The following is a 27165-nucleotide window of genomic DNA, read 5'->3' as shown; positions in this document are numbered from 1 at the left end:
ATTTATTTTGAGCATTTGTTGGCAAGATGTGTCCTAAGGTATCAGAGAAGCCTAAGAGAGGATATTTTTGGGGGGAGTCTGGGAATGCTCAAAAATTTTTTTCCTGTATAAATTAATGGTAATTGCTTCTTCTGATTATGCCATTTCAGCTTAGGAAAGGTTTCATAAGAACACTCTACTTTTGGATAGCGGGGAAAACTGTACCAGAAAGAAGTGCATTCATTTAATTCTTGTCATTTTTCACTTTTCCTCTGGAATTTAGTGCCCTAGTTTAAGATTGAATTGTACATATTCCTCAGTAGGGAATGGATACATTTTTCCTTTATACTTATTTATAGGTGTTCATTTTAATAGTTATACACTGTATGATTGGTAAAAGCATGCTATAGACCAGCGCTGGGACCCACAACTATGAAGCAAAAGCCAAAGGCCAAATTCTGCCTGCACCTGTTTTTATAAATAAAATTTTTCTGGAATTCAGGCCATTTGTTTATGTATTGTCTATGGCTGCTTTCTTGCTACAATGGCAGAGTTGAATAGTTGTTGCAGAGACCATAAAGGCCTACAAAGTCTAAATTATTTACAATCTGGTCCTCCACACAAAAAATTTATTGACCCCTGGGCTAGTACATAGATTTGCAAATGTTTAAAGGAGTACATCTTTATATTTTTGTTTGTGTGTTTTTGTAATATGCAGTAATGAGAAAACATGAAATGATTTATTATTTCAAATGATTTTTATTTTCTTTCACAGTGAAGAATATTTTGCATTATTGCTTTAAGTTTTTGAAAGTCTTAACAATTTCCTGTAGAAGGAGCTCCTGCTTGGATGCAAAGCTGTGTACACTGTCAGGTGGATAGTTAGTAAGTTGGTGTCTCTTCAAAGATAAAATATTTTCCAAACCATGCTGTGAGATTGGCATAGAAGGAAAACTGGGAATAGGGTTCAGGTGAGTCAGTGAAATGGCTTCTAACCATGTAGCTATTATATGCTTGAAAGCTGCACGAATTGAGGTTAGTCTGCAGGCCTTACCAGCTTGTTCTTGGCGAGGCTCCCAAAATCCTCTAACTATATCATGACTGTGACTTCATTCTCTAAAGCAGACTATTCCCCTGGCTGTCTCAAAGATAGTCCCTAGGCCAATTTNGACTGTCACACTTACTTTCTTTAAAAAAAGTAAAAGAAACTTGTTAGGGAATAAAACAGAGTATATATGCTAAGCTTTTTGAAAATTGTTTTCATTCTTTGTTTCATTGTTATATAGTTGTATGTGTATACACATGCACAATTAAATACTGCTGTTAGGATCTTGAGGTAATGTACTATTTTACAAAATGTTATGTATAGAACATCTAGCAGAAGGATGATCTAGAATGATGCAACGGTTAATATTACTATCTTCAAAAATTAAAAAGAAATCATCATTCAGAGCCAGTTTAGCATTTTCCTGTATGATATCCTATTTTAGGCTTTGAATTTCAGCTGTGCATTTCTGTGAATTTGAATGCAACAGAGAAGATGAAGCTTTCACATAATTTTCTTCAGTTCAAAGAATCATAATCGTTGCAATGAGATGCCTTAAGCCTAGGTCACTTAAATCATCTCTGAAGATATCATGTGCTCTTCAGGGACATGCAAGATAAGGAAAGAACCTGTTGGTCACTGTGTCTGTGTCACTCATATAGACTTGGTACAGGTCAGTGTGCTTAGGAGTCAGTTATGAAGAGGAATATGAAATGTTGCAACTTAGCTAAAATGTAAGCATAAAGAAAAATATTTTGAAAGGGTAACCAGTTTAGAGTCACAAAATATTTAGATATTCTATCAATTTAGGATTGAGAAAATAGCTGCATGAGATATAAAAATGAAGATATAACTATTTACATGGAAATATTGTCTAAAAAATTTCTCCCTTTATTTTGAGTTAAAACAAGGGAATTGTCAGATCCAATGGATTATAATGCTAATTTACGTCAAATCTTGGAAGGAAGTAACCTATTTTATTCTTATTTGCTGTTGTCTCAAAATATAGGATTCCTACACTTTTGAATTACAATGTTATGTAGTAGAATTTTGAGAATATAAAGCAAAGGTAGAAATTTGTGACATTGGCACAAATATAGCCTGCTGACATTCTATTGAACAGAACTTATTTTTTTAAACTAGAAATTTTGTTAAAAATTTTAACTCCAAAATCTCATTGAAAATTTCAGAAATTTTGATATTTATTTTGACTTAAATTTTTTTTTAAATATAAATGTTGTGCAAGCACTTGGTAAAAAAAAAATCAAATAGTACAAAGAGTCATAAGGAAATTTTCTTGATCTCTCATTTTTAAATTTTCTCAAGTATTCTTCCATAAATATTCATGCATATATGAACATATGAGTGAAATAAACAATGAGATCACAACAAACACTTTTCTATGCATAAGTACTTTTAATTCCTCATTTTGTAACTTGTTTTAATAATTTTTATTACTTTATTGCTTTGTGCTTTCTTTTATTCTACTTTTATTGTCATTGGATTAGTATTTTTAAATTAAATCTTACATTTAATAGAACTTCCACTTCTCCTCCCCTATTTAAATGTTTTATTTCATAAGTTTCAAATGCTATCCCTTTGATGGTTGATAGGATTTGTCATTGCAGTGGTAGAGAGAGGAGGGTTTCACAGTGCAAGCATGACAGGCAGGGTCTCAGATACCTCTGTAAACACCATGCTACATCCTTCTTGAATGATCTATTAGCCCTTTAAGTGGCCATCCAAATGTTTCTGAACGTTATTTTTCTGAAAACTCACAGCTAACAGCCATTACTGGAGAAATAATGATCCTTGTCTTGACAAAAGTCTGGAAATGTTTAGCTAGCTAAATGCATTTGAACCCTTCTGATCACTGCAAGAGCCAAAGTGGAGTGCAGAATCTAGATTTCAAGTCTTCTGACCTCTATTCTGATGTCTTTCCCAATTCTCTTTACACATGTATTGAGTTTGAGGGATTTGGAGGGATGATCAAGGAAATAGATATGACCATGAGGTGGCAGTAGCACACAAGGAGTTTTATTTGGGCAGAGCTTTGGCAGGTTTGCACTTGGGGAAAGTCCCTCACAGCAGGAGCCCTTCCAGAGGTAACGGATGAAGACTACTACCCAGAAGGGGAAGAGGGCAAACGGAAGTCCTGGGAAAGCGGATGAGAGAGAGTGTTATGAATCTAGATGATTTTGCTCAGCATCATAATGGAGAGTCTCTGGGTCAGAGAGCTCTGAAGACCAACAGAAGCTTGGAGTCTTTTATAGACACGGAGTTTATCTTATCTATGGTTAGCAGATATTGGGTGCAGTTTTGTACATTGTTCAAGGTAGGAAGGAAGTAAATGGCTAAAATTCTGCTTATATGGGCTTTATTTATAACAACTGGCTGTGTAAAACTTTGGGCTTTTTGGTGTCCATAGGATTTGGAGCTAGTAGGTACCAGCTTGCAGTAAAGAAGTAAACAACATAGGGCCAATGTACAGGAGCCGTCTTTGGCTCACTGATATAACAGCTAGGCTGTACTAGTTTTGCTTGTGTATGTATATCTTGTCATTATAACATCCTCCCAATGTACATAAAAATATACACACCAGTATAATGTATAATATGTATACACCATCTGCATTTGTTAATCTTATTTTGTCAAAATGGCTCCAGGTTTTTTAAAGGAATAAATCACTAGAGTTGAATTCCTCTGTGTATCCCTCCTAAAACTATTCCCCTCCTCACCTTCTTCAGAAGAGTCTTCTTTGTATGGTATGCTTAGATGCATATACTTTATATGTATCATTTTGAACTAATTTATAAACTTATTTTGGGATGACTTAAACTTTATATAAATGATAACATAATATACATAGTCTTCTGCCCTCTCCTTACAATTTTTGAGAATGATCCAAAAGGATCTGCTTGATAGTTATAGGTCATTTTGCTTTGTTTTCTTTTTACTGCTAAGTAGTGTGTGAGTTTATTATCTGCTAAATACTGCTAAATTTCATTGTGTGAGCTTATTATCATTTTAAAATAATTTCATATTCATGGACATTCAACTTGTTTCATTTTTCCCTGTTTGCAAATGATACTGTAGAGAACATTTCTGGATATAACCTTCTTATATAAATACTGCTACTTGTCTATTCCATTTTGATACTCTGTTAGTAAATTGACAGATAATTACCAAACACCGTATGTGCACAGATATGGGACTTTCTCAAATTAGAGAAAATTCCTGTTCTTAATAAATTATAGTCTAATCTTGTATATATTTATAAATCAGAATAACTCTAATATATGATAGCTTAATTTCATTTATCATTTTACTAAATTTAAATTTATTTCTAAGACAGAGGTGTTGTCAATGTCATTGCTTGATTATTTCCCCCAAAACTTGGTTTTGGTAATCCTCCAAAGTGCACAGGCATGTATGAAGGACTGAGTTACCGTTTTATCTCTAGGAAAACATTGTGTTAAAGAGCCTTCCTGAATTTCTATCACTGTAACTTGCTTAGTAATGATTTATTAAATACATCAGAGCAATTAGAAAACTGAGATTTTTTTTAAAAATGTGTTATTTACTATAGTTCAGGTAATTTATTTCTAATTTTTTTCTTATGTTTATCTATTTTTGAGAGAGAGAGAGAGAGAGGGAGGGAGAGAGAAAGAGAGAACACGAGTGAGGGAGGGACAGACAGAGAGGGAGAGGGGGACACAGAATCTAATGCAGGCTGCAGGTTCCGAGCTGTCAGCACAGAGCCCGACGTGGGGCTCGAACCCACAAGCCACGAGATCATGACCTGAGCTGAAGTCAGAAGCTCAACCAACTGAGCCACCCAGGCGCCCCTTTAAGTAATTTAATTCACTCTCTAAGAGATGCATTTTGGGAAAAGTCAGAGTGGCAGGCACATGACATGATGAGGATAAAGATCAGTGTAAGCTGATCACTTCTAATGGGAAGTATATACAGAGCTTTTGAATTGCATTTCAAATCACTCGTTTTTCCAGCATTTATTGTATGCAACAAATGCATAAGTGGTTAGCTGAAACAGGTAGTTTGAAAATATTTTAACATTTTTATCTAAACAAATGTCAGAATTTTTTGAAAATGAAAAATGCTAAATATAATAAAAGTGTATATTTATGCTCTCGGCAGCCAAATGTGCTTTTTAATGGAATTTAAATAAATGGAATTTTTATGACAAAAAAAGCAACAGTAAAAGCAGTGATTATGTTTTTCATAGTTCATTTGCCGTCTTTGCCCTGCAGACCTTGTGTGGAAGAAAATGAGATCCTGAGTGAAGTCTACAATGTCATTGACTCTGAAGAAGGACTCAGAGACCCATTGGTGTTTAATGACCCTTACTGGCCTATGCAATGGGAACTGGTATGATCTTCAGAAATAGATAGTTCTTTGGCAATGTTAAGAAATATTATTTTCGTCATATTTTAATGCAATAGACAGACACTTTTATGCACTGCCTGCTTTTATCTATTGGTTTTGCAGAGACTTAGCAAACTTTTGATGAAATATTACTGCCAGCTTATTAATGAATACTAATCCTTTTAATTTGGTTACCTCCTTAGGGTTTGATTTAGCCTATAAAAGATACCAGCTTAAAAAAAAACTAAGACATTTAAATTTGGTGTATGTAAACAGACTTATTACACAGAAATGTTGTTGCCATTCAGGCTTAAAGTTCTTGTTCTTGCATACCCAGAATATATTCTATATTACATCAATAATGAGAGAACTCCTCTTTGTCTTTATGGATTAAGTAGATGTTAGAACATTGCACAACAAACTTTTTTTTTCATAATGCTTCTAGTGTTGGACGTTTTCAAACCACATTGTACTATCATTCATACACAATTATGATAATACAAGGATTTCAAATGGAAAAAATCACACATATTTTATGAATGCAAATAAGTAAAAAAAAATGAAGATTTTAAAAGGAAATATTTGGAATGTGAGATGACTTGGTGAAAATATCAGAGACAAATTGAAGACCTTATATCCATATTTAGCTCCTCATAGGTCTATAAATTATACAATGTTGTAGAGGGTCTCATGCTGTAAAATGAAAAAGGGCTAAGTGCATTTCATCACGTTCACGGATACAATGAGGTGAGAAATGGGAAACTATTGTGGTAGCTCTTTTTCGTGTTGATCATTGATAGTTACCAAGATGCCTATCTGGAAAGAGTAGAAAACCCATACTGGAAAAAGTCCAGTTCGCTCCTCTGTAGCTTCAATTCATCTTTAAAAATTGGAATGTGATTTAGAAAACTTTAAGATATGTGTATGACTACATTTGACTTTTCAAACAAGCAGAAAAAAATTGGGTTTTGCTCTAATTGCCTGGAGGTAAGATGATCAGTAACAAGTGAGTGAATTAGAGCTGCTTAGGGTCATGAAAGTTAAAGAGAAAAAGAATGAAAAATTTTAAAAAGAAGTTAGTGAAAGTAGCTATATAGAAAAGGAGGGCATGAAATAAGGGGAAACTTTTTTAAATGTTGTTGCTTTGTTGTTTTTTACTGAAGAAGCAGCAAAAATTAAGATGAATACTGTAGATTACATATAAAACACTTCACAATTAGTTACCTAGCAAGACACACTTTTATTATATGAGTGGTTAAATGCCAGTCTCCTCTATATCGAGATCAAGAATTTCAGAAGAACACAATAGGGAGAGGAAATGAAGGCAAGTGAAATAGGAAAGACAAGAAAAATTGAGTAGCAGTCAATAAAGTGATGGAGATTAGAAATGGAGACAAGTCTTAGAAGACTTAAGCAAAAGGCCTCTTAAAAGCAGAGAACAGAGGCTGTGAAAGACAGAAGGCAGAAGTAAAAGGAAAAACTCTACCATTTTCTAGAGTGTGAACTGATAGACTTTTTCTGCAAATAATGATACTAAATATTTCAGTCTTTGTGGGCTGTATAAATTTCTCTGGCATAATTTTGTTGTTCCAAACCTTTAAAAATGTAAAAAACTTAACATAGAGCCATCCAAACCAGGCTATAGGCTGGCTTTCACTTGCAGGCCATAATTTACTGATGCTACAGAGAATAAGGGGGAAAAGAAGAGTTAAAAAAAAATCATTCAGATTTAGCTGTCTCTCAAGCATCCAACTGTTGTGTTATACTATGCACATATTATACCAGCACAACTCAGCAATAAAAGGTCAAGCCAAGTCATATTAATGTCAATAGCTTTCTGGAGTATTACTACATTCCTTATAGCACCATTCTAGAAGAATGTCTGCTGGCATGGAAGAGATTCCTTGTAATACCTTATAATATTAAGTCCAGCCATAATACAACATTGCAAAGAAAGATTTGAATTTCCAAACAGTTGTTCTTCTAAACATATTACTAACAGCAGACCTAAGCTGTGTTACAGCTTATCCTCTGTTGAGAATACCAAATTTATTTATTGAAAGATTGAGTGGCACAGCTGGGTTGTGCTGCCCTAATAGAGAAAGTTGAGAATTTATGCTGATTACCACATGTTAGATGGTCTCCCTTAGTTACTAGTGTCAGCCTTCTTTCTCCACAACCAAGTGTCCTAAAATGGGAGTCTGTTCGTACAGATTTTTGTGCCCATCTACTCCTCAACCAACAGCATATACCAATAGACATGGTAAAAGTGTCCCATCGTGATAACTTGGATAAGTGGCATAGAGGAAAGAGTTAAAACTAAAACAGAGATCACAATTTTTCTTATAGTAAGTAGAAAAAATAACATAACACATTTTAACTGGTGCTCTGAGCTCAGTAGACATTGATTATAAAAGTTACAGCAATATAATTTTCAATAAACTAGGGTTGTCTAAATTTTTTTCTTCTTTAACTTTTGATTCAGAAATTCATTTTGTGAAAAAGAGGTGTTAACGTGCACAAGCTTTAGTTCACCTATAAGACAATAGGGCAGATGATGTAAAAGTGAGTCGGCAACATGAATTTTCATCAGTGAAAAAGGTATCAGGACACTTGTATATACTTGTGTATCAGTGTTAGTGAGCCAGGGATCCTATCCTGATCTTTATGCCTGTGTGGACTGCCACAGCAGAGTCCAGAGGGCCAGGGTGAGGACAATGCCAAGAGAGATTCAGCCTATGAGTTTAAGAAGAAAAAGAAATGTTTGATCATTTTATCATGTCTTTTTGATTAAAAAAAGAAAACAAATCTAGAAAATATTGCTATGATTGGATATATTAGGAAGAATATAGGCTTTAGGGTTAGTCAAATGTAGATTCCAATCCTAGGTCTAGACTGTGACTATCATGAATATTTTAATCTTCGTAAAATTTGTTTTCTTATCTATAAGATGGGCCTCACAGTACATACTTCACTATATTAATTTTAGAATTAAATAAGATTATAGACACCAGGGATATGTCACAGTATTTAGCATGTGGTGGGCATTCAATGAACAACTTGGCAGTTAACCAGATTCCTTTCCTACCTATAATGGGTTAAACTTCCATCACATAGGAAATAGACTATGCCAAATGCTCATTTCTCAACAATGCTAGATGACTAGGGCAGTACTAGATCCAGGTTATCAATAATTGTTTTGCTATCATAAAATAGAAAAAATGTTTATCTTAATGACCTCTGAAGAACGGCATACCCCACAAAGAGTGCATAAGCAGATCCATTGAGATGCCGGAAAAAATATTGAAAACTTCCCTTTATATTTATTTTTTAATCTTTAATTTTTTAAGTTTTTCTGAATATATTATAAGCCATATAATATATTAGTATATTAAAGTGTTTTCATGTATACATAATTAAATATATATAATATAGATATATGCAGAAAACATTTCTTTAATGATAAGACTTATGAACACAGTGTCTGAAAGCAACTGATACACTCAACAAATGCTCATAAAGTGGATGTCACAATATTTTGCTGAGTGCTGTATGAATGGAACTAGGCATTAAATTTGAACATTCTTCAGCGATGGATTTTTACTTTAAAAATCTGTAAGTCTAGAAGTGATGATAGCATACACTACTAAATATTATTAAACACAAGGCCATTATATTAAGAAGACAAAGTTAAAGAAGTTACTTCTAGCTTGTAGGAGGTGATATTTGAACTGGGACTAAATGTGGAACTCTATAACAGAGACATGAGATGGAAAAGTGTGGTTTTTATTCAGAGAGATTACCTTGAATATTTGAAGTCCAAACTTTATTCTATGTCAGTAGAACTTTTAAAAAGACTTTTGAGCTGAATATTTGAGTTTGAATACCATTGATTCATTATTTTATCCCACTCATTTATGAAGCACTTTTTTGTCAAATACTATGGTCAGACCCAATGCTGAATACAAAAAATACAAATATGAATTACATGCTATTCTTATTCCCAAAAGATTCATAGTTTAGTGAGAGAGTCATGTAAATGTACTCACTGCACATTATGAATGTAAAACAAAGTGTGAATAAAAGAAAAACCAATAATGATGACACTCTGAAGAGAAGGCATATTCTAGTTAAATATGGTGGAAAGGCTTCACTGAGTCAGAGATACACAAGCAAACATTTATAGTGCAAGTGAGGAAGACTGACTGACCTATGGCCTTTTTCATTTGGCCAGAGCCTAGAGAAACAACAAGGGAGAAAAGACTGGACAGTTTATTTGATCCCTATCCAAAGGACCATCTATGCCAAAATAAGGCATTTTTCCTTTGTCTTGTGGCTCATGGAGCTAAGACGCTTATGAGAAGTGACTCGATAACCTTTGTCTTGCAGAAAGATGACTGAGGTCGCAGGTCAAGTTCATGATAAAGGGGATTGCAACTGGAGGTAGGCGAGAACAGTTATGAGAGGCCTATAGTTCAGGAAAATGAAGAAACTTGGCTCTAGGAGGTAAAGCACAGGGAATAAAGACAAATATGCAAAATCAAGCCATATTTAGGAGGCAGATATTGATGAAAATCTTGGGCAAATCTGGATATGAGAGTTAAGGGAGAACGACCTGTCCAGAATGATTTGAGACTGGCTTGGTGACATGGTGAGTGATTGTATTAAGTCTACTAGGTCTTCCATACCCAAATATCAGAGACCAGGTGGCTTAAACAGTGAAAATTTATTTCTTCACAGTTCTGGAGGCTAGAAGTCCAAGATCAAGTTTCCAGCAGGATTGGTTTCTCCTGAGGCCTCTCTCTCTCTTTGGCTTATAGACAGCTGGCTCTCACTGTGTCCTCACATGGCCTTTCCTCTATGTGTGTGCATCCCTGTACCAGTCCTGTTGGATTAGATCCCTACCCTTATGACCTCATTAACCTTAGTTACCTCTTTAAAGGTCCTATCTCCAATAGTGTCACAATGGGGGTAGGATTTTAACATATGAATTTTGGGGGAACACAATTCAGTCAATAACAAGGGATAAATTAGGTGATATACCTGAGGTAGTCAATTATGTATTTGACAGAATGACCAAGGTCTACCTATGGAATATTTAAATTGAAAAGGGAAAAAAGGACTAAAATATTTTATAATTACAATGGGATCATTACCCATGTTTCAATAATGAAGAAATTAAGACTCATAAGATTGAAGATGATAGGCACTTTGAAATATGGAAGATAATGAATTATATCATGGGCATTATGTTATAATTATAAATTTGTTGATATAACAAATGTTGCAAACACAACAAATGTACATGTATGTTCCAAATTTGTAACTATAACACAGTGCCCACAAGTGCACTCATTATCATCTATATTTTATTGCCTACCTGTTATCTTTTTTTCTTGCACTGCAATTTTATTTTCTTTTGTGAAAATAAACAACTGGAAGTTTAAATTGCTCCAAAAAACCCCATAAAAACAAAAAGAATACACACAGAAGAAGCATGCAAGGTGATGGGGGGGACTACCTGTTATCTTTAAGCCTTTGAGTCTCAGTATAATAAATGTGTAACTATAACATTTTACATTAGTGTATATGCAAATGTATATGTATTTAGAGGTGCATTAGTAAATGTATAGATTGTTATTAATTGAGATTCCCCAGGAATAGGTGTTTGGTGGAAAGAAAGGTATAATGATAATATTTAAAGGTGAAAGAGAGTGCATTAATCTGAAAGCATTGTAGGTTAAGATTTGGGACAAGAGAGAGAGATGGACATGTGTTTGCAGAAATTCAGTAATAAAAGCTTAACAGGGGAACTGGCATGGTGCATGAAGGGAAGGAGAGCATTGAATAGATTTACTTACTCAAGAAATGCTTATCAAGTGCCTAGTAGAGGCTAGACAAAGTGCTCAACCTTGGTGATTCAATAGTGAACAGAAAGATATCACTATTTTCTTAGAGCTGATAATCCTAGCAAGAAATAATTTAATTAAACAAATAATTAAAAACCAAGTAGTTGATAGCAAATAATGGGGTCTTTAAACCCAATGTTAGGGGTCTAGGAAAAACTTTCCAAAGGAAATGGCATTTAAATTGAGAACCAAGGTGAATATACCTTAACTTGGCAAAGAAATTGCCAGGATAGAAAGAGAGGCTGCTTTAGGCATGGAGACATAGCAGAAAGAGCCAGAAGATTGTTTGGCAATGAGGAACCAAAAATGCTGTCAATATAGTCAAAGTATAGGCTGCAAAAGGAAGAGGAGTTTGAGAAGTAGAAGAAGGAATGCCTTGATGGAGATGAGGAAAACCAAGAGCATGTGCTTATAGGATAATCTAGCATAAAGGAAAATATCATTGACTGTGAATGGTGCTTCTCAGAAAACAATAAAATAGTATTACTGCATGACCTATGAAACAGCCATGAAGATCTTGTTATTCTTTTTTTTTTTTTTTTTTTTAGTTATTTCTAGGACAGAGAGAGAGACAGCGTGAGCAGGGGAGGGTCAGAGAGAGAGGGAGATACAGACTCTGAAATTGGCTCCAGACTCTGAGCTGGCAGTCAGCACAGAGCCCGACGCGGGGCTCGAACCCACGAACCGCGAGATCTTGACCTACGCGAAAGTCGGACGCTTAACCGACTAAGCCACCCAGGCGCCCCATTGTTATTCTTAATGAGAATAATTCCAGAAGACTGTTGGAAATTGAAGCCACACAGCAATGGACTGATGAGTGAATGTATGTTGGGAAAGTGGAGACACTGAATGGAGACCTTTTGTAAAGGTTTATCTAATCCATTTATTATTGACCAACTGAGAATATTAGTATGGCTCTTAGAGTTCAAGGCACTTGGAAATTTGTGATTTGGTAATGACAGTGTAAGAATGGGAAGCAGAAGATAATAGAACTATATCTTAAAGGTGCTAAAAGAAAATTGCTAACAGCTCAGAATTTTGTTTCAAGGGGGGAGAATCCTTCAGGAACGAAGGTGAAATGAATTTATTTTCAATCAAACAAAAACGGAAAGACTTCATCATCAGCAGATTTTACTATAGAAAATACTGAAGGATGCCCTTTGGGCAAGAAGAAAATAATCCTGGATGAAAATTTATAAAAGTTATCTGAAGCACAGGATGAGACTGTTTTTCTCCCAAGTGGATATAAATTTGCTTTTGTCAGGCAGTCAGAGAAACTAGTAATCAGGAATCATTTTAACCCAAGTCCCAGGATCAAGATGATTTTAAGTTGGACATCAAAAAAATAATAATAAAGTGAGAGAGAGAGAGAACAAAGAAAAAAGAAAGTTGGGAATCAATTACTGAGAGAATTCCTTGTAGTTCACCCTGTCTCTTAACACAAACTATTCATCTCCTTAGACTTTGAGCCAAATTTTGGGGAGCTGCAGCTGTTCTAGGAGAAAGGTGGCTTTCACTACAAAAGTTACCTGTTTAGATTTCAGCTTCTCCTACATCTTGGCCTCTAATCCCTTATCAGATTTCTGACACATTTAAATATTTGAATATCTAGTTTTTCTTATATTTATTCAGTTTTTTCCAGTGTGTTCAGCAAGAGTGTTAGAAGGAATTATTATTTTTAATATAATTTATTATCAAGTTAGCTAACATCCAGTGTATACAATGTGCTCTTGGTTTTGGGGCTAGATTTAGAAGGAATTATTTAATCCATCATTACCAGAAATACATGTTTAAAGTTTCTTCTATATAAATAACCAAATTGCAAATTTCTTTAATACAATCACATAAAAAAGTAGAACTATCACACTAAAATTGGGTGTTGTACTTCTGCCAGGTTCACACCAATATATAGCCTGAGCAAGCCACCATTTATTTCAAAGGTGCATCAAAATTCTGTCTTGTCTAATGGTCAGAATTTCTTTCTACTGGATGTTTAATTTCTAAATATTTTTAAGATTTCTAAGATAATAGGAAAAGAACACTTATTGAAGAGAGGATACACATACACAGTCATGAAACGTCAGCATTTTTATCAGTTCCATATGGTAAGCTATCACTATAAATGGAAACATTTGTATTGATTCTTTTTCTGATTAAGAAAGTAAATATTTAAACATAAACAAAAATATAAAGACTAAAATATTTCCTGTAATCTTAACACTCATATATAATCACATTATACATTTTGTTACATGTTATTTTAGATAGTCTTATGTCTGGATTATATACTATGTCCATATTATATATTATATATACTTAAACATGCTTAAAATTTTCAAATAAAAATGTAAGCATGCCACAAAGACTCTGCCATACTTATGAATTTTTCCTTAATATATCTTGGCAATTTGTTTGTCTTAGTTAATTTAGATCTAACATGTCTCATTTAACAATTGTTCAGTATTCCTTATTTGAACAATTATTTATTGATGGTCTTTAAGTAGTTTTAACTTCACTATTTTATTAACATTGCTCTGATATGAGGGTTGGATTGTCTGGTGCAGTGAGTAGACTTTGTGAGGGGTGGTTTCACATAGAGGACAGCCCAGTAGGTGAGATCCATCAATGGACCACTCAAGGATCTAGTGACTCAGGCTTTACTCTGAAATCTTGGAAGACTTTATGATTCATGTGAAGCCAAGAGTAGATAGAAAACTGGAGCTCGCTGTCCTGTGACCTCTAGCTGGATTTCCAAAGTCCTTTGATTTGTTTCTCACCAGCACATTCTCTTCTCCAGTTCTTGCTGGTAGTAACTTACAGTTGTCCAAAACAGTTCAAAGTGCAGTAGCCAGTAGGGGGGAAAGAAGGAAATAATGTGTTCGAGAAATTCACAGTTTCACCTAGTATTTTCTTTTTTCCTTTCCTTTTGGATGTATTGAGGTGGTCTGAAGTCAGTTGAGATGTTGCAAACCACTCTCTCTCTTCTACTCACCCAACTGTCTTTGTTAAAGAACACCATGGTATAATGCAAACTTCACTTAGTACACACTGTCCACCAGATGTAGAAAAAAAAATAGCAGTGACCAGCCATTCTGGGAGATGGACTTAATCTAAGAGCTATCTTTGCTTTATGTACTTCTGTGAAGAGCTTGGGGATTTCCTGAGTCCTGTTGAAGAAACTTAACCACTCAGTTTATAGGCTAAGCACTTCTCCATTGCTAATGTTGAATAACAAGCTAATTAACACCAATCAGGCTTTCCTTTAATCTGTGTCATTCTCTTTCACAATTTCCAGGCAAAAAAAATTAATTTTTTGACTGTTGGTGGCTTCTGTTTTAGCAATGCTACTTTATAAAAATCTTGGTTTTCTACTTTTTTCTTCATATCACTGAGATTTTATAAGGAATGTGTAGGTTAAAATCATTATTGAAACAGGACATTGTTCCTTTAAAGTTTAATGGTGAGAAAGAAGATAAAAATATCTATTGTCCTTGTAGGGAATGGACTGGCCTAATGAGGTTTTATCAGTGGAGGCTGACTTCTGTTGATGCCAAAGGAATGCCATACTACTGGGTTGGTGTAAGCAGTGAGATACTAGGCAGGAAGGCAAAATGCACAAAGAAAAGGTAGTCTCTGTATTGCAGACATACTTTCTCAGTTTTGTGTAGAAAAGATTTAATAGTTGAATTACCTTATGGATAGAATTGGTTTGGGTTTTTTTGTTTTGTTTTTTATTTTTATTTTTGTTTTGTTTTTTATTTTTGTTTTTTTAATTATTTTTGTTTTGTTCTTTTTGTAAAATTTTATTTGTTTCTGTGTTTCAGAGAGAGTAAGAGAGAGCATGAGCAGAGTACAAGCAAAGGGAGAGAGAAAGAGAGAATTTTAAACAGGCTCGTGCTCAGCTCAGAGCCCTACATGGGGTTCAATCTCATAACTGTGAGATCATGACCTGAGCCAAAATCAAGAGTCAGACACTTAATCAACTGAGCCCCCAGGTACCCCTGCTCTTTTAGATATTAAAGACTTACTGATGGATTCGAAGGATGATGGTCTTTATCTGTCATCCAAGATGAAGCAAATAATGTTATAATTAACTTAAGAGTTGACTTTATAAACTAGTTACCGTATATCCCCTCAACTATGTGTGGATAGAGTTTGAATTGCCACTGACTGGCAGCCTCTCGTGACACATATAAAAGGGAGTTGTGTTGGCAGCCAAATAAGTTTGTCCGGGTGTCCTCTCCAGCCAAGTGCTATGTGGTGCTAAGTTCTAGTTCTCAGTTTGATGTCACCTTATGAGTTTCTCCATGCATGTATTCTAAGTTTTTCATGTGATCTTATGTAACTTCATAGATCTTTTGATTATGTGGACATGTTTATATATAATAATTATTTTCTATGCCCAAACAGATCTTGAAATAACTTATTAAAATAAAAAGAAAACCTATCTGGGGTCATTAATGAACTCATTCTCAAGGTCAGCAACTTTTGTAGCTTAGTAGAAGCTGTGGCACCCTGCCTAGATCACCTTCCTTGCCACTGGCAGTGTTGACCACAAATGTATCACAATTACCACCCACTTCCCCAACTTCCTGTGTCTGTACCTCTTGCACCTTCAGAATTGTCCTTGGCTGATAAGGAGCCATCTAGCCAGGGAGGCTGTGCCACTTTCCCTTGAACCATTGCCCTTTCAGGGATAGCAGATAGGCTATGTCTGAATGATACAGGGGTACAGAAGGCTAGCTTTCTTGCCTTAAGAAGAAACGAAACTGTGATGAGATTTATATTCCAGATTTCTTGCAATCTCCATGGATTAGGCCAAGACTAATCTCTCCTAAGACTATTATGATCAGCTCTTTCTCATTTATGCTGCCTCACTTCCACTCTTATAGGTATTCTTGAAGACCTCCTCCTCAACAAAGCACCTGAAACCCTGGATTGAGCTTTGTTTCTAAATAAACTGAATTAAGACAGTACCAAAGTGCTCTTTGAGAACAGACTCCAAAAATGGGATCCTTGAGTTAGAAACTTGAGGGCTGGTTTGTAACGAATACCTAATCACTGGTGGTAGGTGGAGTTTGCATGGTTCTGGAACGCAGCCTGCAGCTAGAGTGCAATTGCTAAGGTTGTCACTGAGATCGGCAGGAATAAGATACAGGCAGAAGGAGGTGCAGTGGCTTGTATGATATTTCTGGCATTTGAGAGGTATAAGAGAAATATAAATTATAAAGACTTTGGAATTGAGAATCTATTTCTGAATGTCATTGGTGCTTTGAAGAGATGAAATAACAAGCCCAGGGCAATCAATCATCAATTTAAAGCCAAGTATGATAGTCAGGCGGCCTCTTGGGCAGCTTTTAAAGAGGCCTTCAGATCCTGCAGCTGGAGAACAGACAGAACTTAGGCCCAGGCATAAGACTTTATTATAAAAGTCACAAGCCTCAAGAGAAAGCTTAATTCTCAGCCAAGGAAAGTCTTGTATGATAAAGCCAAAACCTGAAAGGTAAAGAAAGTGACACAGAAATTTGGTGTAGTGTTATCTGGGTATACATATAGGTAGACCTGATACTGCTGAATTATCCTGAAACATAGACTTGAATAAGTAGTCCAATCCCATTAACTGAAAGAACGTTTCCTATCTCTTGATTGCAGACTGTGCAGAATTCTTAAATGAGGCAAATGACTCACAAAATAATCCTCCCCTTCCGAACCTGTCCCCTACTCCCCTCTTTGTGACATAAACAACTAAGATTATCTCTCAGCATAACACAACTGATAAAGTACTGAGTCTGCTAAAGGAGAGGATGGGTTATATGCCCACAGAATTGCAGGAATAACTAACCAGTTCAACAGTAACTAAGGAAGTACTGTGAATGGGTTTTGAAGGTGTTGGATAAGGATGGTGGTGTGGAATATAAAGCTGAATAAGGGAGATTATGTGACTATAGAGGCATCCTCCCATAATATAGAAGTTAACACTTTTGAAATGGTTCTAATACACTGCTTGATAGCTTTTTGGAAGCTTGAATATTCATGGATTACTTTTAAAGTAGTAGAGATGTCAATCTTCTGTGGCCAGTTGGTGGAAGTGATCGAAGACTCAGAAAAATGCACATTATAGAAAGGATTTACTACATACGTTGTGAAAACCCATCTGCTGATTTTGTTTCTTGGGGGAGCCTTCCTTACATTCCATGTATGAAGAAGGTACCAGCATCATTCTAAAAGCTCATATTAACTATACTTTGTAGGCTGAAACTGGTTATAGGAAAAACATTGTGACAGACAGACAGACAGACAAACACACACACACACACACACACAAATAATAGCATTATTCTATAATTTGAGCATATATTCAATATATTAAAATATACTCCATATATTCAATATATAGAATAGTGATATATATACATATATATATACATATATATATATACATATATATAACTATTATCTATCACCTGTCTAAAATAAGATGAGATCAAGGATGAATATGTAGAAGGCTGAGATCAGCAATCCCAGTGGAAAGTTATGATCCTTTGCCAAATTTGTAAACCTGTACAGATATTAGACTCAGAGTTTATCAATTTAAGGAGAAGTCAAGTTTCCCGCCATAAAGAAGACACTTTTAACATCATGGGGATTATATATAATATTTATCCAGTCCTTTCCCAAGGGGAAAGCCATTTACTTGGATAACTATCTATAGAGGAAAATGGAATATCCAGATATTTTGAGTTATTTTGTATACACTATCCAAATTGATGCTGATACCCAAGGAACCAAAGCACTGTGACAGCCTCTCTGCCAGTAAAAGGGCATATGGGAGCAGTCAATAATGAGTTGCCGGCTTAGGGGTCACAGTGGACCCATGGGCTCCACAGCTTCACTTATTAGCCAGTCTTCTGGTTTGAGAATGTATAATCATAATAGACAAAGTTAGCAGCTGACAGAACTCTCTTATGGCTCCTTGACCTGTTCAATAAGAGCAACTGCAGTGAAAGTGGAAGCTCCTGAAACTCTCCCAGAAACCCCTTCTCAACCAAGATAATAAATCAAAAACAATTTTCTATCCACAGGGGAATGGAAGAGGTTAGTGCTATCCTCAAAGCCTTCAAGGTATGTAAGGATTGTGGTACCATTATCTTTTCATTTAATTCAGCAGTCTAACCTATACAAAAATTGGATGACAGTGGATTAGCCACAGACTTAACCAAATGGCAATCCTAATTGTGGCCGATGTGTCAAATATGATATCTTTAGTTGAGCAGATTAACAAAATTTTGGTTATGTGGTATGCGGCTGTTGAGATTTAGAATACATTCTCCTCCATATGTACAAAAAAGAATATCAGAGGCAGTTAACTTTCAGTGGGGCAGATAACAATATACATTTGCAGTCTTCCCTTGGAGCTATGCTAAATCTCTTATTGTCTCATAATATATTTCAGTGGGGCATGAACCATCTGGACAGCCTGCAGAATATTGTGTTGGTCCACTGTATTGTTGAATGATAAGTGGAAACGATTATAAACCTCACAAATGCTTAGGGACCTTTATTAATGGTATGATTTGGGGGTATAGGGCTTCAATAGCCTAGGGTATGCAGCCACATTGCCTTCAAAGTAATACAGGGTGGAAGAGATAAACTCTACAAAAGCTTACTCAGTGGTGCAGTTTTTCTGTAGGGCACCATCCAGTGGTCTCTTGGACATCCCCTCCAAAGTAAAGAACAAGTATTGCAACTTGTACCTTCTTCTACTAAGAATGATACTTTAGGCAGACCTCTTCAGGTTTTTGAAGGCACAGTATTCTGCAGTTGAATCTAAGAGTTGTTAGATTTGAAGGAAGCCTAGAGCAAGAAATGACTTTGCAGAAAGTCCAGCTGTAGTTCAGGTAGCCTGCTACTAGGCCATGTGGCCCGGCAGACCTCATGTGTACCTGATAAATACCTCATACATATTTCATAAATAAAGTTTTCTACTTTATGGTAGAAAACCATGCTATATGGTGACTCTTTCAAACAGCAGTGGAAGAGTTGCAACATAGACTACTGAAGTTCTAGGGCAAGAACATGCAATCTGCAGCAGAGAACCATTCTATAAACAGATCTTGGCATGCTAGTGGGCCCTGGCAGAGAGGAAGCATATGGCAATGGGGTATAATGTGCAGCCAGAATTTCTCATCATGGGCTGGATAATTTCAGACTACCAAATCATAAGATTGGATAGGATGGGCCCAGTATCAATCCATTATAAGGTGTAAGTCATACATCCAGCATATAGAAGCTGAAGCAGATACAGAGGTCTCATGAAACAAGGTAGCTAGAGCTTTCTGTTACCTATCACTGTTGTACCAGCAAACTCTTTTCAGCTCATACCAATGATTTATGATGGACACTATAATGAACTTCTCAGCTTCATCTTCAGGGGAAGGCTCAATGCCTCATCTGCCAGGGGTAAAGATACTCTCCAGTTTAAAATGTTTCAGGGATTGCCTCAGATGTAGAGAGCTCCCTCACCCATGGTAATACCCCATACTCATCAATGCAGGTATAAAGTTCTGGTTACTTTGGCCCAGTTTAGGCTAACTCTGAAGGACCATTTTAGCTATCTACCAGAGATATTTATTTAGACATGTCCATGAGGTTGAAAAAGCTGCATTAGAGCTTGACTTTGCAATTCTACTTCCTTCTTTTCCTTTCCACAGGTGTTGATTCCAAGGAGACTTAATAAATATCCTGTTTTCTAAACTCCATAAAAATACGCTTGCTCCTAAGGGACTAAAACCCACAATAGGTCTTATAGGATTTTTCTGTGATCAGATGGCAGAGGGGAATAGAAAACTGAGCTTGGTTCACAGATGAGTTGGCATGTTAGTACAACCATAAAATGAATAGTAGATGCATTATACTTCCACTCAAGTGTGGCTTTGAAAGACAATGATGAAGGAAGCAATGCCTACCAGTTGGCAGGGCTTTGGGCAGAGCTCCTGGTTATTGTATAAAGAGACATACAGCTTGAGGTAAAAATATTAATGGATTCATAGACAGTGATAAATAATTTATATAGTTAGTCAAGGGATCTGGAAGGAGCAACATTATAAGCTCAAGATTAAAGATTTCTGGGAAGAGATATGTATAGATGCATTCGTGGGAGTGGAAAGGAAGCATGAAGCTCTTTGCATTGCATACTAGAGTAGACCCTTTATAGAAGAGACACTAAACAAACAACCAAATGGGAAGAATAGCTTGTGCCAATAGTTTTCAATCAGCTTCTCTCCTTGACCATGACGATGGGAGGCATGTGAATGGAAGGGCCATTGTGCAGAAATGGAATCTTTGTGCCCAAGAACATGTGCTCTATCCTACCAAGACCTATCTACCCAATCACTTTTCCTGAATGCCAAGATCTATCAGCAACAAAGGTTAATGCTGGGTGTCCTATATGATTCCTTAAGGGGAACAATCAGCTACTTAGTGCCAATTTGATTTAATGGGACTCCTTTTCTATTGAAAAAAGCAGAATTTATCCTGATCAGGATTGACACCTATGGGTTCAACTTTCTTGTGTATAGGACTTTAACCAACATCATATTCTAAGAACTCATGGAGTATTTGATTGACTGGCATGAAATCCTGTATAACAACATCTCAGACCAAGAGATACTTTTTTTTTTTGGTAAAGAAGGTAAAGAAGGTTACCATGGAACCATTAGTCTCATCACCTGATATATTCTCCAGAGACTGTTGTCCTGTTACAATAGTTGAATGACTTTAAAGATGCAGGTGAGGTACCAATTTGGAAATGACACCTTGCAAGGATGGGGCACTATTTTTCAGAATGTGGTGTACTCTTAAACCAACATCCATTATTTACTGCTATGTCAGAAACAGATAGAATTCATGTTGTTATGGATTGAATTGTGCCCCTACCCCCTGCCTCACACACACACAATTCAAATATTGAAGCCCTAACTGCTAATGTGACATTTTGGAGGTAGAACCTTTAAAGAAATAATTAAGGTTAAATGAGGTCATAAGGGTAAGGACCTATCCAATAGGACTGCTGTCCTTCTAAGAAGAGGAAGAGATTTCAGGAATGCATGCAAATAGAGAAAAAGCCATGTAAGGAAACAGTGAGAAGATGGGCATCTGCAAGCCTAAGAGAGGGAACTCAGGAGAGTCTAACCCTGTTGGCACCTTGATCTTGGACTTTTAGCCTCCAGAAGTGGAAGGAACTTAGTTTCTGTTTAAGCAAACTGGGGTGTTGTATTTTGTTGTCATTCCCAGAAAACAACACATTGCCTTGGAAACTAAGGAGTGAAAAGAATGGACCTACTTATCATTCCCATGGACCCTGCTTGGAGAATTTGTGCTTCTTGACCCTGAAACTTTAAGCTCTGAGTCTAGAGGTCCTGGTCTTCTAGATGGGTTCTTTCCACCTCTGAACACAGTAAATGTAAAGGTACAATTGCTGTCTCATTGTTTGGGCAGCTAGTACCCATAGGCCAGCAAACACAAAGCAAGTGTAATGGCCATTATCTTCTTTGGGAGTCAGGACTACTAAGAAAAGAAAAGAACATATTTGGCACTCAGGTGATCCACTGGGGTGGTGAGGGAAGGTGTCTTTGTGTCATGCTCATTTGTAACTGTGAATGGGCAGGTACAGCAACTATAGCCTTCCTGGTAAGGACATCATGAAAAGCCTCACAGAGGCTCTGGACAGAGAGGCAAAGGATGGAGATGAGTATCAGTTTTTGTTGTAAGACCAACTGCTGCAGGTAGTAAATCTCAAGAATTGTGACCAGAGAATCCTGGAGAATCTGACTGAGTGGAGTAAGTCTGTTGTAGGAAGCAAATGAATTCAACTGATACCGCAGATGCTCAGCTCAAATCCCCTTTACTGGCCTCCTTTATTGTCCTTCGTCTACTGGGGCTATTGGCTACTCACAACTCACAACTGCCCCCCTTTCTGGAAATCTGCCTTCAGCTGAGGTTGACACTTCACCCAGGAGGTTATACACCTCCTGTTATTGAGTGATGAGCATCGATAATGACCAAAAAATAGGGGATAGAACATACTGGCCTCTTGCCTAAAGTATGGGTACCTTGGTGATACAATTATGCTTCAGGTTCTTATCCCACCTGTGTTGGACATCAGGCATAGACATTACCTGAGACCACATCTTTGCTAAGTTTTTCCCTCACCTGTTTTTCTAGCTCCTATATAGGCTCTGCCTTCAAAGATTACACACATAGTAATCTTGTGCATTCAATTTTCTCTCTTAGCCTCTGCTTCTAGGGAACTGGACCTAAGCAATTAATAATAAAATAAATTCAAGAGGGCATGTCAATAATCTCAGCTGGGTAAAGCAGCTTCTCTGAAACCAGCACTCTGCTATTGCTGTGTGGATGTACAATGACATGAGGGATAGTCTTTCCTTTCATTGAACTCACCATGTAGTTTTGCAGTAAAGGCATAGATATGTGCACAGCTTAAACTTGCGATTCGGTGCTAGATGGTACCAAATTGGAAAAAGGTAAAATTGAGGCTCAGAGAAAAGGAGTGCCTTTCTCAGAGAGCTACATACTTGAAAGTAACTATAAAAAATGCTCATTATTTAAAAGAATTTTCACTAGCATAATTTGAGAATTTGTTAAAGATTGACTATATATTAAAGTAAAGTCAGTGAGATGTTAACTTACTGCGTTAATCACAGTTGATTTAAAGCATATACATGTCCAAAATATTAGCATCTGAATCAATGCTTTCATGCTATAAGGCACTCATTCAGAAACGAGCTGAACTCAAAGCATAGTGCCCAGATGCTGCTGTACAGAGAGGACAGAGCCCAGTATTCCTCAGGAACTGTCAGATAGCAACCATAGGGGGCAATGCAAGCTTGGCAGTAGCATTCTCAGCTCCCTGCCTGCACCAGCTAAGGCTGCCCTTTCAAGGTACTGCTGCTTTATTATTCTTGTTTAAAACGGACTGAATCTTTACGGTTTCACAATGTCTTAAAGCACATAATTACTTTAGTTTGGGGGCAAGCCCTAGGTGGAAATGGAAGCATAGAGTGCAAAAAAAAATTTTTTTTATAAAGATACAAAGAGTAGATAGGGGTAGAGTTTGAATTTAAAGGTGACACAGAAGTAGGACAGAAGTTTGTAGTTAGTCCAGTAAGAATCTAATCTGTTTCACTAATTTTTGTCTATCAGGTTCCTGTTTTCTGAAATGAAAACTCTGTGTAAAAGCACACTGATTCTTATTTAACTTTTGTTATATTTCTTAATGAATTGGGTGTCTGAATATTGTGAATGAAGAGACAATTGTTGAACAAATATAATAGTTGTCACAAATCATTTTAAGGGCATATGCATTTAATATATTTCTGTGACCTTATTTTACATTTCTAGTGTACCAACATATGAATATGGATACATATTGATAAGTATGATTTTCCTGCCCATCATTATAAAAATACCTTTCCTAGTTGAACTGTTAATGAAATGATGAGAAAATCTGAGGTGAACATTAGCAGTCTATTTTCATTTTGTTTCATCAAAAATAATCTATTTTACAATTACTATTTACTAGCAATAACCTGCAGCAAAAAATGATTTAATGTTCAATATGTGCATTAAAATGCACTTGCTTTTTTTAATATGTAAAAGCTGATGGAAATTTCATTTAAGCACAATTCCTGTATCACAGATTTTAAGCAAAATGAAAAGAAGTTAAGGTACCATTTAAACATGGCTATAAAAATAATTTCTTTCAGTGGCTGGAGGGAAGGAAGGATTGGTCAAAGTAATTTTTATCTTCGATGGGATTCCCCACTAGCCTGCTTTCTTACTTGGCTTAATGCATGCCACAATAATCATGCTATTTCTTCCTAGCATTTTTCTAGCTCACAGTAATAAGAATAATTGCATGGTGTTTATATTCTAAAGTGCCTTTTCTCACTAAGCTCTGAAGTCCTTTCTGGGTATTAATTCTCACAAGATTTCCATGTGGCACAGGAATGTGTATTATTATCTTGTTTTTCCCCTTTTAACAACAAGGATAGTAAGACACATATGCAGTAAATGATATGTAAGACAGAGTCAGGATGCTAGAAACACTCGTCCAGTTCAAAAGCCAGGCCATGCTTTCTAGGGATAATTAACACACTTGATTGAATCCTGGCAATTAGTAGCTATCTTTTAAGTCCTAGTTTTCACTTCTAGAACATTAACATTGATAGGAAAGAAAAATTTAATAACCTGGAATAAGTTAATTCTATTGCATCCTAGGTAATATAGGGATTATAATAAGCAAGTTATAAATAACTGCAGTTATAAGAAGATTATTGACAATAATTTAAAGTGTAAATGTTTAATGATGTAAAATTCACAATTAAAAACAAAAACATTTTAAATAATAGCCTAGAGGCTGTGAAGTAAAAAAGAACTAGCTATATAATTTGAATATAGTGTCAAAGCTGTTTAAATTTATTGGATAGAAGTCAAAAATGTTCAGATAGGCATTACTGAATATATACATTACTCAATATATGTTATTCAGCAAATATGTGAATAATATCTATTGAGAATGCCAACCCAAATTAATTTAATCTTCTTTAAAGTGTGATAATAACATTGAAATTTCATATATTTAAGCTTTCTTAACTTCTAGAGATACTTAAAAGATATTATCTATTCTGACATTTATAAATGAAATTATTTGAAGTTTGTGATTTGCTTCAAAATACATTGGGAGGAAAGAAGGAATATATAAAACCAGAATTGGCCATTAGCTGATTGTTGTTGAAGCTATATGATATATATGGGGATTTAAGTTTATTCTTCACTTTTGTTTATGTTTAATAGTTTTTATAATAAAAATGTTTTAAATGTAAAAAAATCATACTCATATATATTAGATAAGAGATTATTACTAATCTGTTGTAAGAAAATGCATCTCACCTTTCTGGAACTGAACTATATGGGAAGCTCATCTATCAAGAACATAGAAAGAAATAAAACATACTGCACAAAAAAAGGGGTCTTCAGACATCAGTATGAGTATTATTTGAAACATTCAAATAAAAGGTGCTATTTAACTAAGTTAAGAGAATTAATAGTTTGAGCATTGACAGACTTAGGATCAATTACTTGTGCTAGAATTCACTAGTTTGGTAATTTATTTCAATTCTATTAGTCTCCATCTCCTCATATATAAAATGGATATGATAATATCTACCTTAAAGGATTTTAATGAAGTTTGCATGTAATTAAAATTTTGCTTGGTACTGGGTAAGTGTTATATAAATGATCACTAATAATTTTAAGCTTGATTATCTCATTTTTGAGACCTCATAAAATGAATGTCAGAAATGGTTACATGATAGGGTGTCTGAGTGGCTCAGTCAGTTAACTCTCAGACTCTTGATCTCCACTCCGGTCATGATCTCATGGTTCCTGACATTGAACCCCCGTGTTGGGCTCTGAGCTGATAGGGCAGAGCTTGCCTGAGATTCCCGCTTTCTCCCTTTCTCTGTCCCTCCCCTGCTTATGTGCTTGCTTTCTTTCTTTCTTTCTTTCTTTCTTTCTTTCTTTCTCTTTCTTTCTTTCTTTCTTTCTTTCTTTCTTTCTTTCTTTCTTTCTTTCTTTCTTTCTTTCCTTCAGGAAGTATAAACTCATGATTTTATAATTTAGGTAACAATATAGTCTACTCAATTAAGAATTCAACTCCATTAAGACTGTACATAGGTATTTAAAATTTGTATTTGTATTTGTTTATAATACAGACATAGGTTCTCAAGGATTCATAGAGCTTCATGTCATAAATCAGATTTTGTTACTAGCCTCTTTATTAGGTAAGCAGACCCAAAGAAAATAAAGTCTTAAAAATAGCTGAAACCCCTGAAGGAACTCTTGGTGACCCACAGAGCCTGTCTGCACCAGCTAAAGCTGTCCTTTCAAGGTGTTGCTGTTTCATTATTCTAGTTTAAAACTTAGAGTCAGTAATAAAACAGTGTTTCATAAAACACTGTCCATGGAAATCCTTCATCCAGTGATATTCATTTTGACCTACTTATGTTTATATGGAGGCTACTTCTGCTATCTGTGATTTATCTTTATGTAACATCCTTCTATTCTCATAATTTAGAACATGGTTCCATCACCTGTTGCTGTTAGTTCACTGGCAAGTCAAACATTTTAAATATTACCAGAAGGCTTTCTCTCTCTCTCTCTCTCTCTCTCAAAATAAATGTATAAATAAATGAGTGATAAATAAATAAACATAAAAAAGAAATAGCTACATGATTTTCAATGAAGAATGGCACCCTTCAGAACACCTAGTAGGGAAACATTGTCAGAAATAAAACCATAAGAGGAAATAAGCAGCTTTATAAAGGCAAAATTCAAAGTCTCTTTTAGTAGAGGGACCAAAGCCCTACATTTCCTGATAAAGCTTGTGTATACCTTTGTACTATAACACAGGACAGTATGGAATATAGTGATCATAGAGAATTACTAAGAGAAGTTAACACAGAAACCTAAAATCTTAGAGTCTTAACAGAACAAAAGTTTGTTCCTCACTCGTATCACAGCCCACTGTAAGTCAGGAGTCCCTCCTGGAAAGCTCCTTACCCAAACTCCTTTCTCTTTGCTTTATCACACTGTGGGGTCTCTTTAGAATTCTGAGATGGATTTACTTTATTTGTTCAATCAACAGGTAAAGGAAAAGAGGTCCCATGGAGGGTTCCATGAGATAATTTAGGAGTCTTGCCTGGAAGTGAAATGAATCTTTTCTACCTATTTCCATTGGCCCTGTCCCCAGATAGCTACAAGGTG

The 27165-nt window shown here is 35.7% G+C and overlaps 1 long non-coding RNA gene across 1 annotated transcript in view; it reads left to right on the top strand.

The window, feature by feature from the left end:
- Window positions 1-27165, top strand: part of LOC144232050 (uncharacterized) — a 561855-nt gene that overhangs the window by 185960 nt on the left and 348730 nt on the right. The window contains exon 4 of the long non-coding RNA XR_013335300.1: window positions 5296-5413. This is a non-coding gene — a long non-coding RNA (uncharacterized LOC144232050). The remainder of the gene's footprint in view (window positions 1-5295; window positions 5414-27165) is intronic.

Source organism: Crocuta crocuta, unplaced genomic scaffold, assembly GCF_008692635.1.
Source record: "Crocuta crocuta isolate KB4526 unplaced genomic scaffold, BGI_CrCroc_1.0 scaffold194, whole genome shotgun sequence".
NCBI lineage: Eukaryota > Metazoa > Chordata > Mammalia > Carnivora > Hyaenidae > Crocuta > Crocuta crocuta.
Note: the sequence above shows the minus strand (reverse complement) of the source record. Positions and strands in the feature narration are given on the sequence as shown.